At 42.7% G+C, this 15524-nt stretch overlaps 1 long non-coding RNA gene across 1 annotated transcript; it reads left to right on the top strand.

The window, feature by feature from the left end:
* The first annotated feature begins 9590 nt into the window (after positions 1 to 9590).
* Positions 9591 to 15298, top strand: LOC137071726 (uncharacterized). The gene is made up of 4 exons (XR_010904478.1): positions 9591 to 9895; positions 10210 to 10254; positions 12322 to 12386; positions 14680 to 15298. It is a non-coding gene; the product is annotated as an uncharacterized lncRNA (long non-coding RNA).
* Positions 15299 to 15524: the final 226 nt, after the last annotated feature.

The raw sequence follows: 15524 nt of genomic DNA, 5'->3' as shown, positions 1-15524 counted from the left end.
ATCCTGTGCTTTCCATTCAGTTACAGTTGACCTGGGGGAAAAAAGATGGCGTCCGAAAGTTGCGTTTGCTGGTCAGTTTGTGTGTAAATGTGTTTTTTATGAATGTTTCACTTCTGATGTCATTTCTGTGTTTAGTTCTCACCAAAGCTCTCTCTATTTTGCTGTAGATCATTAAACTGTTACACTGCCTTAGAAGTCTGTCCGAAATCGTCCGAAAATGCACAAAACCTAGGTTTTCGGACGCAGCCATGAACTACAGCTCACTTCAGCCACAGCCTCAGATGAAATCAACTGAAGATAAAAGAAGACATTAGATCTCAGCAGAGGAGGATTAAACAACTCCACAAAAAGAGCATTACCAGCTTCACACATTACTAACCAGACTGACTTTATTTCTATTATTTACATCTACATAAGCTCTTATTGAGAATCAATAGAGTTCGTTTTTTTATGTCACCATCATGGTGTTCAGTGTTTTCTTTATTTTGGCAGTTTGACGACTTTTTAATGTTAGTGTTTCTCTGGCTGCTGAATCTGACTGGTTTTGCTATGGCAAGAAAAGCAAACAAAACCACAATCTGATGCTGTCAGCTGCTTGATGATCAGAATATGAATTATGAATATGCAGAATATGCTTAATTTACTGATCTTATAACTGAGTATGAGCTATGTACTGTTAACTTTTGTTTTAATATAACCCTGGACCCCCCTCCCTGTACCTTTAGGGGGTTCTGGGTATTCATTGGGGGGTATAGTAGGCTACCCCCCAGTACCCCCTGTAATTCAAACTATTATTCAGCTAACTAGCTGTCAACATATCAGCAGAACAAATGCTGTCAGCTATTGTATTTAATAAACCAGCAAGAGAAGATATCAATCAAAGATTTGTGGTGGCTGATTCTGCACATTTCACAGAACTGTTGTTCTGCCATGACAGTAGACAGCTGACCTGAAAGTAAACACTTGCTGTAAATAACCATTTACATGCCAAAGCAGTGGCAGATGGTATTGCTCTGATCAATGAACTGGATTTAATTCTGAGACTTCTGAAGCTTGCGCAGCAAGAAGCGTTTGCGTTCACACAGGCATACAGTATGTTTCAGCTCTAAATCTCTTAAGGCTCTTTCACAGTAGTCACATTGGATATATTTCCCCAGTACAGCTTTTTACAGAGAGCATAGATCAGACAACACCATACTTTTGCTTTTTCAAACATATTACAGATTAAGAGAACATATTTATCTTAAAATGGGGGAAAAAAACTACGCAATCAATGATACATCATTGGTAAAGAACATTAATTTACAGTGAATGATATTGATAGAAGGGTAAGGATATATGTTCTATCTCCTTCAGTGTGTCTTTGTCTTTGTGTCCTTGTGGCTTCGGCAGCATTTAAAGCCCTATAATAATAATTTAACTGTAAAACTTCCCCCTCAACCATCCTTAAACTGAAGCTACAAAAAAAGCTAGAAAGCTCAGTCATCCTTGTTTGATCTCCTTTTTCTCATATACTGTATGTAACTACTACGCATATTCAGTCATTTTTACTTTTTTTTCCTTACAACGTTAAATGTCTGTAAAAAGAGATCTTGAATGTATATGTGAATCTCACTTGTGTAAAAACTGTCAAAAACTATTTATAGCCTAAGGAAAATTAACCTGGTTTTAATAAAAATAAAATAAAAAATAAAAATATTATATACAAATGTATATATATATATATTGTGACGAGCATCCTCGGAAGAATCAGCGTCGCCCTGGTAACCAACACAAAACACCTGCACCTCCTCATCGCCGGCTGATCGGTCACAGCTGCTCCCAATCAGCCCACAGCCACATAAGCAGCACAGACTGAGCAGATGGGGAGACTGAGGTCTTGAGCCGACAAAACGCTGGTCTAACCTTTGTTTCTCTGTTCTCCCCAGAAAGCAGCGAGTGACCGACAGCCCACCCCTTTGGAGCACGTCTGGGTCCCCCACTTTTGGTTGGATTGAGCACTGAAGAGCACTTAAAGCACCAGCCACCACGCACCGGATTCCCTTCCTTCACCAGTTTGATTTCACTGTAAATAAATCTACCCTCCGGGGCCACTTTTCACGAAGCCTGCCTTGTCGAGTGGTTCTTCACCCCGTGACAGTGGTGGAGAATGCGGGCAAGTTCGTGAGGAATCACCGACAAGTTCATCGCTCCACCCCTTAATCCTTTTTTTTTGTGTTGTCCTCTCTTCCTGTGTAGACACCGGGCCGGGGGAACGCGGCGCACTCGTCCCCACGATGGAGGAGGTATTACAGCGCCTCGCAGAAGTGAGCATCCGCCAGCAACAGATAGTGGAACATCTCGCCACTCGCCAGGGCAGGACAGAGGACGAGCTCTTCGCCGTCCGTGCCGCCGCCGCCCAACGCGTTCCGCTACCTGATCCTCGCGCCCAAGCTACCCGCCTGCTGCCAAAGATGACTGCTGATGACGATGTGGAAGCCTTCCTACAGGTCTTTGAAAACACCGCCACACGTGAGGCATGGGCTGAGGATGATTGGGCACGTGCGCTGGCACCCCTCCTCACTGGAGAAGCCCAACGGGCTTATTTCTCGCTCCCCCTTGAGACCGCCGAAGACTATAACAAAGTCAAGCGGGAAATTTTAGCGAGGCTCGGCCTCTCACCAGTCTGCGCCGCCCAGCAGTTCCACGAATGGGAATTCAAGCCCCGAGTACCAGCCCGTGCCCAGGCAGCCGAGCTCAGCCGCATCGCGCATCACTGGCTATTGGAGGGGGACCCCACCGCAGTACAGGTAGCGGAACGGGTAGTGGTCGATCGACTTCTCCGCGCGCTACCCCGCGCTCATCGGCAAGCGGTTGGGATGAGGAATCCTACCAACACCCTGGAACTCGTGGAGGCGATCGAGCTGGCGGATGCCGTCCATCATCGCGAGGCCGGGGACCGACCGCCGCCGTTCCCCCGGAGAGTCGGCCAGGAGCGACGCCCGCTCGAAGGGACCCCGCGACCAGTCAGCAGGCCGACGGTTCCCCCACCGCGAGATGAGCCCATGCCCAGCGCTGAACCTCCATCACCTCCGCGAGCATGGCTGGCAGGTTGCATCGTCCACCAGCATGTACCCTCGGGAGCCCCCGAAGCAGAAGTGATGGTGGAAGGAAAACGGTTCCGGGCCTTGCTGGACTCAGGCAGTGCGGTCACCCTAATCCAGTCACGGTTGTGCGCCCCTCGAAGCGGCCAGAAGACCTTCTTACCGATTACATGTGTGCACGGAGACACTCGCCAAGTTCCGGCCCGCAGAGTCATCATCTCGTCACCCCAAGGCACCTGGCCGGTAGAAGCGGGCCTGGTGAAGGACCTGCCGGTGGCCGTACTGCTTGGGAGGGATTGGCCTGGCTTCGACAGACTGCTCAACGCTGCTACTCAGCCTGCCAGCCCGGAGGGAAACCATCGAAGACGGAGACGGCCTCGGGGACCCCGCCGCCGACCGGCCCTGCTCGCCTCTGACAGCGGGAGAGATGGTGAGTCCCCTGCCCAGAATACTAATCTGTTCTATGATATTTACCAACAGGCTGCTGGAGGGGGCTCATTCGCCAAGGAACAGCGGGAGGACGATCGGCTCAAGCACTGTTGGGCTCAAGTGCGAGTCGTCGATGGAAAAGACGTTCTCCCACGGCCCCATCCTCTCCCGCATTTTGTCATTGAGAATGGCCTGCTGTACTGTGTCGCTCAGCGGAGGGGGGAGGAGAAGAAATTGCTGGTGGTACCTCGAGCTAAGACCGAAACCATCCTGGAGCTGGCACATTCCCATCCCATGGCAGGTCACCTCGGGACAGCCAACACCACTCAGCGCATCCGTGACCGTTTCCTTTGGCCAGGCCTGGAGGCCGAAGTGAAGCGGTTTTGCCAAGCCTGCTCGACCTGCCAGGTCACTTCGCCCAAGACCCCTCCCCCCAGCCCGCTCATTCCGCTGCCTATCATCGAGGTGCCCTTCGAGCGGATCGGAATGGACATAGTGGGGCCGTTGCCAAAGTCTGCCCGCGGACACGAACACATCCTGGTAATCGTCGACTACGCCACCCGGTACCCAGAAGCAGTTCCCCTTCGTAAGGCCACCGCGAAGTCCATCGCCCAGGAGCTGTTTCTGCTGGCCAGCCGAGTCGGCCTCCCCTCGGAGATCCTGACTGACCAGGGGACCCCGTTCATGTCCCGGCTAATGGCGGATCTTTGCAGGCTGCTGCGAGTGAAGCAGTTGAGGACCACGGTCTACCACCCTCAGACGGACGGACTCGTAGAGAGATTCAATCAGACCCTAAAGCAGATGCTTAGACGCGTGGCGGCGGAGGATAAGCGGGATTGGGACCTCATGATTCCCTACGTGCTCTTTGGGATCCGCGAAGTTCCCCAGGCCTCCACTGGCTTTACCCCCTTTGAGCTCCTGTTCGGCCGTCAACCACGTGGGCTCCTGGACGTCGCCAGGGAGGCGTGGGAGCAGCAGCCTGCCCCTCATCGCACCATCATCGAACATGTTCGACAGATGAGAGAACGGATCGATCGAGTGATGCCATTGGTCCGGGAAAACCTCAGCAAGGCCCAACAAGCGCAGCAACGCCACTACGACCGGGCAGCCCAACCACGGGAATTCCAGCCCGGAGACCGCGTCATGGTACTGGTCCCCAGCTCTGCCTGCAAGTTCCTGGCCTCATGGAAAGGACCATATACAGTACTGGAAAGAATGGGACCAGTAACATACCGGCTGAGACAACCTGGACGACGGCAGACAGAGCAACTCTATCATATCAACCTCCTGAAGAAGTGGGTGGGGACCCGGGACCAGCTGGCGGCTTTGAGTCTCACCGACCCCGTGGTTGTGGACGTCAACCCTCACCTTTCGGCTGCCCAGAAGACGGAGCTGCAGCACCTGGTCAGTCAGTTCCAGGATGTGTTCTCTTCCCAACCCGGGCAGACCAACGTGATCCAGCATAACATCAAGACCCCCCCAGGAGTCATCGTCAGGCAACGGCCCTACCGCGTCCCGGAAGCTCGTCGGCAGGCTATTGAGGATGAGATCCAACAAATGCTAAAGTTGGGGGTAATTGAACCATCCCGGAGTCCGTGGTCCAGCCCCATTGTGATGGTCCCAAAGCCGGATGGCACCCTCCGCTTTTGTAATGACTTCCGCCGCCTGAACGAAGTCTCCGAATTCGACGGGTACCCCATGCCTCGGGTCGACGAGCTGCTGGACCGCCTCGGAAGGGCCCGGTACATCAGCACCCTAGACCTCACCAAGGGCTATTGGCAGGTACCCCTATCTGAAACGGCTAAGCCGAAGACTGCTTTCTCAACCCCCAGTGGCCACTGGCAGTACCGGACCCTTCCCTTTGGCCTGCACGGGGCCCCCGCAACATTCCAGAGAATGATGGACATCATCCTGCGGCCCCACCAGGCGTACGCAGCCGCCTACCTAGATGACGTGGTGATCCACTCCGAGGCATGGGAGGAACATCTGGATCGTCTGCGGAGGGTGCTCTCGGAGCTCCGGCGGGCTGGACTCACCGCCAACCCCCGCAAATGCCACCTAGCCCTCTCCGAGGCCAAGTACCTGGGCTTCCAAGTCGGCCGAGGCCTCATACGGCCGCAGGAAAAGAAAGTAGAGGCCATCCACTCTGCCCCGAGACCCCGGACGAAGACCCAGGTACGAGCCTTCTTGGGGTTGGCGGGGTATTACCGATGTTTTATCCCCAACTTCTCCTCTTTAGCCGCCCCCCTGACAGACCTGACCAGGAAGGGGCAGCCGGAGAAAGTATGCTGGACCCCATCGCTTGAGGAGGCCTTTGCCCAAGTCAAAGCAGCGCTGACGTCCTCGCCCGTACTCCGTGCTCCAGACTTCAGCGGCCCCTTCCTGCTGCAGACGGATGCCTCCGACACAGGACTGGGAGCCGTCCTGTCCCAAATCCAGGAAGGTGAGGAGCATCCGATCATTTACATCAGCAGGAAGCTGTCCCCGGCCGAGAGGAAGTACGCCACCGTGGAGAAAGAAGCCCTGGCCATCAAGTGGGCAGTCCTGGAGCTCCGGTACTACCTCCTAGGCCGCAAGTTTACCCTGGTCACAGACCACGCGCCCCTACAGTGGATGGCCCGCGCCAAAGACACCAACGCCAGGGTGACCCGCTGGTTCCTAGCGCTCCAGGACTTCCACTTTGAGGTACAACATCGGGCCGGGGCTGCCAACGCGAACGCCGATGGCCTCTCACGGATCTGGACAGCGTATGCAGGTCTGTCAGGGGTCATTCCCCACCCTCCCCTTACATCACCCCTGCTGTCTCCTTTTGTTCACAGGACCAGAGCGACGCTTAGGGGGGGGGAATGTGACGAGCATCCTCGGAAGAATCAGCGTCGCCCTGGTAACCAACACAAAACACCTGCACCTCCTCATCGCCGGCTGATCGGTCACAGCTGCTCCCAATCAGCCCACAGCCACATAAGCAGCACAGACTGAGCAGATGGGGAGACTGAGGTCTTGAGCCGACAAAACGCTGGTCTAACCTTTGTTTCTCTGTTCTCCCCAGAAAGCAGCGAGTGACCGACAGCCCACCCCTTTGGAGCACGTCTGGGTCCCCCACTTTTGGTTGGATTGAGCACTGAAGAGCACTTAAAGCACCAGCCACCACGCACCGGATTCCCTTCCTTCACCAGTTTGATTTCACTGTAAATAAATCTACCCTCCGGGGCCACTTTTCACGAAGCCTGCCTTGTCGAGTGGTTCTTCACCCCGTGACAATATATATATATATATATATATATATATATATATATATATATATATATATAATCCAAAATCATCAGTATTAAAACAATAAAAGACCTGAAATATTTCAGTTGGTATATATATATATATACTTTCACAAGGCACTGTATATATTCGGCCCCCTTGAACTTTGCGACCTTTTGCCACATTTCAGGCTTCAAACATAAAGATGTAAAACTGTATTTTTTCTTTTTTGTGAAGAATCAACAACAAGTGGGACACAATCATGAAGTGGAATTAAATTTATTGGATATTTCAAACTTTTTTAACAAATCAAAAACTGAAAAATGGGGCGTGCAAAATTATTCGGCCCCCTTAAGTTACACTGTAAAAAAAAATCCTAAAATTACAGAAAATAACTCTAAATTTTTTACAGTATTTTTTTGTAATTTTTAATTATGTTTAAAACTATGTAAAATTACAAACAATATCTGTAAATTAACAACTTGACCATTATTTTAAGGATTATATCATTAATGACAAATTACAGTAATTCTTATTTTTTATACAAGAAAATTACTGTATTTTTTAAATAATATTTTTCTGTTTTCATAAATTACGTACAAATGCATGTAAAATTATAAATAATATTTGTAAATTAACAACTTGACCATTATTTTAATGAATATATCATTCATGACAAATTACAGTAATTCTCAGTTTTTTTATACAGGAAATTACCTTATTTTTACAGTATTTGTTTCTATTTTCATAAATTACATAAAAATTCATGCAAAATTACAAACAATATCTGTAAATTAACAACTTGACTATTATTTTAAGGACTATATCATTAATGTCAAATTACAGTAATTCTTATTTTTCTATACAGAAAAAATACTGTATTTTTTATATAGTATTTTTCTGTTTTCATAAATTACATACAAATGCATGTAAAATTACAATTAATATCTGTAAATTAACAACTCAACCATTATTTTAAGGATCATATCCTTCATGACAAATTACAGTAATTCTCAGTTTTTAATACAGGAAATTACCTTATTGTTTATACAGTAATTTTTTCTATTTTCATAAATTACATAAAATTCATGTAAAATTACAAACAATATCTGTAAATTAACAACTTGACTATTATTTTAAGGACTATATCATTAATGACAAATAACAGTAATTCTTATTTTTTATACAGGAAAATGACTATTATTTATAGAGTAGATCTCTGTTTTCATAAATTTGATAAACATTAATGTAAAATTACAAACAATATCTGTAAATTAATATTTTGACTGCAAGTTTTAGTATTAAATCATTAATGACAAATAACAGTAAATCAAATATTTATGAGAAAATCACTATATTATGGTATTTTTTCTGTTTTCTTAAATTATATACAAATTCAACTCTGGCCTAGATGAAGAAAGCCAAGAATTCTGACAAAAGTAAAATAAGTATCAGGAAAAAACAAATGATAGTTAAACACATTTATTTTTGTCAAAACCTTGGAAAAAAACACATTTGAAAATAAAGCATTCTTCTATTAAATTCGGGAGTTAAAAGGGATGGTTCACCAAAAAAAATAAAAATAATTGTCATTATTTACCCATCAAACCTGTACAAGTTTCTTTTTCTGTTTGAACACAGAAGCTGTTATGAAGAATGTTGGTAACCAGACAGCTAACTGACTTCAAACTGACCTCCATAACAGTAGTCGATGACAGTCAGCTGCTGGTTACCAACATTCTTCATAACAAACAGAAAAAGAAACTTGTACAGGTTTGGTGGGTAAATGATGGCCTTTTTTCGCCATGATTTGCACATGAGCATCAGAATTGGACCACAAAGCACGAATCCTGATGAATCATGTGTGCTTTTACATCACGTGGATGGCCGGGTGCGTGTGCGTGGCTTACCTGAGGAACACATGGCCCCAGGATGCACTATGGGAAGAAGGCGAGCCGGCGGAGGCAGTGTGATGCTTTGGGCAATGTTCTGCTGGGGAACCTTGGGTCCTGCCATCCATTTGGATGTTCCTTTAACACGTCCCTACCTAAGCATTGTTGTAGACCGTGTACACCCTTTGATGGAAAACGGTATTTCCTGGTGGCTGTGGCTCTTCCAGCAGATAATGCTCCTGACACAAAGCAGAGGTGTTGTCTTGGCCTCAAAATTCCCCAGATCTCAATCCAATCGAGCATCTGTGGGATGTGCTGAACAAACAAGTCTGATCCATGGTGGCCCTGCCTTGCAACTTACAGGACTTAAAGGATCTGCTGCTAACATCTTAGGGGTCAGGGCTGTTTTAGCAGCAAAAGGGGGACCAACACAATATTAGGAAGGTGGTCATAAAGCCTCATCTGTGTATGGTGTAACTTGTATGGAATTATGGCAATATTAGCAAACAAGTGTTGCTTTGGACAGAGCATCCACCCTAAATCAACAAGTTATGTTATAGTGCCACACAGTAAAAGGAAAAATGAAAGTTGACAATAGGCAATATTATTTCTAAAGGAAAGGTCAGTAATTTGTACAAATGTAAAAGGGTCATTATAGGTCACATGAATGTAACTGTAATGCCACCAAGATGCAGAAATTGAAATTAATACATATGCAGTGTTTACGCTGTATGTGTTTAGCAGAGTAGGGGTTGGTATATATATATATATATATATATATATATATATATATATATATATATATATATATATATATATATATATATATATATATATATATATATATACACACACACAATTTAAACAAATCATTAATTCATTGTCTCTCTGTATTGCTTTGAGCATGATTGGTTATTCTGACTGTCATCCGGTATACTGGCCAATGACAAATGCGCGCGCCTTTTACAGGTCAAATTTGAATTATACGTTTGTTGTAGAGTGAGTGTGTGCGCTGCTAACGTTAACGTTACTGCTCGGGCATCTGTAATGCAGTAGCTAACTTCGGTTCTGTTCGGTTTTACATGGATTTCTACTTGGTTATTTTTTTTAAAAATGTTTTATATTTTGGGCGAATTTAAGTTGCGGGATGTTAATGGAGGACAAAAGAAGAAAGAAAAAAGAAAAAAATTCATATGGGCAACTTTTACCAACGTAACAGACATATTGGAACTGCAGAAGGTAAGTTAACTAACGTTAGTTTTATTTTTATTTTTTAAAATCTTCTGTTACATCAAGATATAAATGTTTAAGTGATAATCAAATCGCGATTACCCCAATAACGACATTAGTAAGTTACATACTGTAATCATTAACTACCAGCTATCGTTATTGTCGTTGTTTGCATGTGTTAATATTATAAGCTAGGTTTGAGATAAAAAAAAATCAATATAGAAGCTTTGGATTGAGTGAACTGACTTTTGAAAATACCTCTGTTAGTAAGTAAGTTAAATAGCTAATATTGTTGTGTGTTTGTTTCCCTCATGAAACCGCAGTAGAAATTTTGGGAAGAAAATCCAGCCTCACGATCTTCAGGGGTGGTAAGTATTGTAATACTAACACGAAGACAGTGAATTGATAACGTTAACGTTACTGATATGCACAGTAGTAACGTTAGTCATTTTATTGGAAGTTTGTCGTTATGTTAATATTTAATTTCATTTGTTGAAGATATGAAGGTCATTCGTGTGGGAGACAACACATGAAAACAGAAGTAACGTTTCACTTGTAACGTTAATTCAGGTTTAGACAACATATGTGTGAGTAAATGATAAGAGAATTCTCATTTTTGGGTGAGCTATGTTTTTAGGGTCTTGTTTCCAATCTTGGAGTCATTAGAGCATACTTTATATCTTTTGGGGATCATAGTCATGTTTCCCTTATGTGCCATATAAACGTGGGGAACATAGGAATGACCCCCAATGAACCCAGAGTTGCCAAATTATAAGTGTTAAAGGGATAGTTCACCCAAAAATGAAAATTAGCCCATCATTTACTTACCCTCAAATCATCCTAGGTGTATATGACATTCTTTTTCTTTTGTAATATAATTGTATTCGTCTGGAAGAAGAATCATATACTTCCTAGGATGATTTGAGGGTGAGTAAATTATGGGCTAATTTTCATTTCTGGGTGAACTATCCCTTTAAACCCCTCCATTCAAATATAAAAATGCACATAGTGCCTCTGGCACAACCTGAATATGAATCCCTATTCTCTATGACTATTACATCATGCTGGCCGCTAAGATTTGTTACACTAGGGGTGTCACTCCCACAAAATATTCAAGGATGTTGTTCAGTTATTTAGTATTATTATGAATTCTGGTTAAAATCATTAACTTTGAATTTTGTTGAACTTCGAAATAAGCACATTGCATGGCATCATTACTCCAGTCTTCAGTGTCACATAATTAAAATATGCTGATTTGCCATTGAGATTTGGGGAGTTTGGAGGCCAAGTCAACACCTCAAACCCGTTGCTGTGCTCCTCAAACCATTCCTGAACCACTTCGCTTTGTGGCAGGGCACATTATCCTGCTGAAAGAGACCACAGCCACCAAGGAAAGGGTTTCCATGAAAGGGTGTAAAATAGTCTGCAACAATGCTTAGGTAGGTGGGACGTGTTAAAGTAACATCCACATGGATGGCAGGCCCCAAGGTTTCCCAGTAGAACATTGCCCAAAGCATCACACTGCCTCCGCCGGCTCGCCTTCTTCTGGTGCCATGTGTTTCCCAGGTAAGCGACACACCTGGCCATCCACGTGATGTAAAAGAACACGTGATTCCTCAGACCAGGCCACCTTCTTCCATTGCTCCGTGGTCCAGTTCTGATGCTCGCGTGCCACTGTTGGTGCTTTCGGCGGGGTCAGGGGTCAGCATGGGCACCCTGACTGGTCAGCGGCTATGCCGCCCATACGCAACAAACTGCGATGCTCTGTGTATTCTGACACCTTTCTATCAGAACCAGCATTAACTTCTGGAGCAGTTTGAGCTCCAGTAGCTCGTCTGTTTGATCGGACCACACGGGCCAGCCTTCGCTCCCCACGTGCATCAATGAGCCTGTGCCATGAGCCTGTGGCCGGTTCTCCACTGGTCCTTCCTTGGAGCACTTTTGATAGATCCTGACCACTGCAGACCGGGAACAGCCCACAAGAGCTGCAGTTTTGGAGATGCTCTGACCCAGTCGTCTAGCCATCACAATTTGGCCCTTGTCAAACTCGCTCAAATCCTTACGCTTGCCCATTTTTCCGGCTTCTAACACATCAACTTTGAGGACAAAATGGTTACTTGCTGCTCACTTCAATTTTCACTATATATATATGTATATATATATATATAGTATACACGGTGTGTACGGCTTTCTTATATATATATATGTATGTATGTATGTATGTATGTATATATATATATTTTTTTTTTAGCAACATAAAAATATGATGAAGCTTGTGCTTGTCTTTGAGAGATTAAAATTATGTTTGACTGCCTGTTTCTTTCCAAGTATTTTTGACATTTCCTTTTCCAACTGTGATAACTGCTAATGATAAAACTTTAAAAGTAGATAAAGCTCATTTTAACTTTTTTTTATTTTATTTTCCTTTTCTTTAGATCAAGCATCGGAACAATGTTTACAGGGCAGAACAGGTACCAACAGAGAAACAAGTACATCACTAGTAAGTATCAATGCAGTATATAAAACCATAGACCATAAAGGTATAATGCACTCCAAAATGCTCTATTTTCCCTTCATCATGCCATCCCAGCTTTCCACAGATTGTTGGAAAAGTGATTCATCTTTGTGAGTCCATATAGGCCTACAGTGTGTGCATAATTACACAAGGTGATATTCTGATCTTATTTTTTTCCAAGCACATTTTACCCATTTCACACAAGTGTGCCACACAAGTCCTAAAAACTGACTTGTTGTCCATCTTTTTTACAGTCTATGATTCCACACCATATTAATCTTGATAACTACTATTAATTTATTAAATCATTTATAAGGGATGTATAATTAAAGAAGCCTGAAAGTGAAAAAGGTAAAATGGGCTAAAAAAGAGATTTAACTCAGACTGAAGAGTCAAAAATTATTAAAATTGAATGATGCAATACTAATGCAATAATCAAAATTAAGGTGTGACCATTGGACAGCAAAATGCTTATTGATTCAGCAGGGTCATACAAAAACAGGCCGATTTTCCAGAACTGCAACCTACCTGGAGTCTCCTGAAGTGCAAGGTGTCCTGACATCTCAGACACTTCAGTTAGGTAAAGAATCCTAAAAAACACCATTTAATAAGAATCAAACATGAAGACATACATAATAGACAGATTGAGAGTGACTCTTGTGATTCTTATTAAGTGGGGGTCATATTTCAGGGTTCTTAAAAGTCTCTGATATCCTGACACCTTGCACTTCTGGAGACTATGTAGGTTGCAGTTCTGGTGGTGTCTGGTCCTGTGGTTCTGGAGACTAAAGGGTTCCTGATGGTTCACAACTAATTCACCTTAATTCATATTTGTTTTAGAAGTTAATTTATTTCTTCACCTGTTTTTTTTTCTGAATCGATGTTTTGCTGTCCAATGGGCATGCCTTAATTGTGCAATTTCTAGTATTGCATCTTTCTCATGGGTATTTAAAAAAAGGACGTTCCAGTCTAAGTTAAATCCTTTTTTTTTGCCCAGTTTATCTATAAATGAAAACCTGTGTAATAATGATGCACACCTGAATACAAGACATTTTTCACTCCGAGCCTTTCTTAAAAAAAATATATCACTTATAATTTTGGATTTTAATTGGTAAAATGTGCTTAGAAAAATAAATCTGAATATAAACTTGCATTATACTAAAGCATGCTTCAGAAACTACATAATAATAATAAGTTATCTTATCATGTGAGCTTCACAATTCTCTTGGATTATTGTCATGATGTGTATACTGACGTGTTTGTTAAAAAAATGTTATACAAATGACAATAATTTATTGAAAAATCCCTGTTTGCACAATTCTACGAAAACAACTAAATAACTCTGTATTAATACATTCTAGACAAGTGATTTGGCAATTCCATTGGTAAAGAATGCATATGTGCGCAGACCTACCTTGTCTGCGCACATATGCATTCAAACACGCATACCTATAAACTAAACATGTAATGCGCATGTGTGTCCATCACCATTAAGTTTACACAGAGATAACGGTATTGTTTTCAAAAACATTGTGTTTTCAGGCCACCAGAACTCCATTGTTGTGTAAATGAATGTCCAAAACGCGTTGTGTAAACGTCCCCTTATAAAGCATATATATTTTTTAAAAACCTTGTCATTTTTTAATTGAATTTGCCTAATTAAACTCATCTGAACCACCTAATCAAGGTTTTCAGAACTACCAGAACATTCCAGGCAGATGTTTAGAGCTACACTCTGCAGGAAATTCTACACACAAACTGAAGGGATAGTTGACACCAAAATTAAAAGTCTATCAATCACTTACTCACCCTCATGTTGTTCCAAACATGTATGACTTTCTTTATTTTGATCAATTTGTTTTCAGTGTTTTTTTTTTTTTCTCCATACAAAGGAAAGCAGTTTGGTTGCCAACATTCCTCAAAATATATCAAGAAATAATTATACAGGTTTGAAACGACATGAGGATGAGTTAACGATGACAGAATTTCCATTTTTGGGTGGTAAACCATCTCAAGTATTTTCATGTCTTTTTAGTTAGTTAAAAAATATGCCGTCATTAATCCTATATTTAATTCCCTTAAAAATATTGAGGGAAAGACCCTCAGCTACCAGACCCTACCAGATGAAACAGAAGACAAAAAGAAAACTTTAATTACATTAAATTGAGCTTGTTTAAAGTAAAAAATAATAATAATAAAAAAAAAACATTTATTTAAAATCTTTTTTTTTTTTTTTAAGACTTTTCAGAGAATCATAGTGTTCTTTTTTTCTTCCCAGATGCACCAAGGACCCTGCTGATTACTGGTATTTTGAAGGATTGTTCTTTATCTGCTTTATCTTCTGGTAACAAATCATGGATCTTTTTTTTTTTTTGTTACTTCTTAAAACGCTTGTTAGAATTCTGAATAAAAGACTGTTATATTTGTAATCAGATATCTCGAGTTAGAGACGGTTTGTGGATTGTACCCCCCTCATTTGTGTTGAAATCCGATGGCTCAGTGAGGCTTGCATAGCCAGCAATGACATTTCGTTTCTCAAGATCCATTAATGTACTAAAAACATATTTAAATTAGTTCATGTGTGTACAGTGGTTCAATATTAATATTATAAAATGACAAGAATATTTTTTGTGTGCCAAAAAAAACTGACCGATTTCAAAACTGCTTCCTGAAGCTTCAGAAGCTTGACACGCTGATCGCGTGTAAAACCGCCAAACTGCTGAGATCATGTGACTTTGGCTCTCCGAACTGCTGATTTGACACACTGATCTATAATGCTCCAAAGCTTCTTGTTTTGAAATCGGGCATCACTATATAAGTCGTTATTTCGTTTTTTTTGGAGCACCAAAAATATTCTCATCATTTTACAATATTAATATTGAACCACTGTACTCACATGAACCGATTTAAATATGTTTTTAGTACATTAATGGATCTTGAGAGAGGAAATGTCATTGCTGGTTATGGAGGCCTCACTGAGCCATCGGATTCAACACAAATATCTTAATTTGTGTTCCAAAGATGAACGAAGGTCTTATGGGTGTGGAACGGCATGAGGTTGAGGAATAAGTTACATTATTTTCACTAACCCTTTAACATTTAATAAATAAATGCTGTATAATT

This window comes from Pseudorasbora parva, chromosome 3, assembly GCF_024679245.1.
Source record: "Pseudorasbora parva isolate DD20220531a chromosome 3, ASM2467924v1, whole genome shotgun sequence".
Lineage (NCBI taxonomy): Eukaryota > Metazoa > Chordata > Actinopteri > Cypriniformes > Gobionidae > Pseudorasbora > Pseudorasbora parva.
The sequence above is the reverse complement of the archived record's forward strand: the minus strand, read 5'-3'. Positions and strand labels throughout refer to the sequence as shown.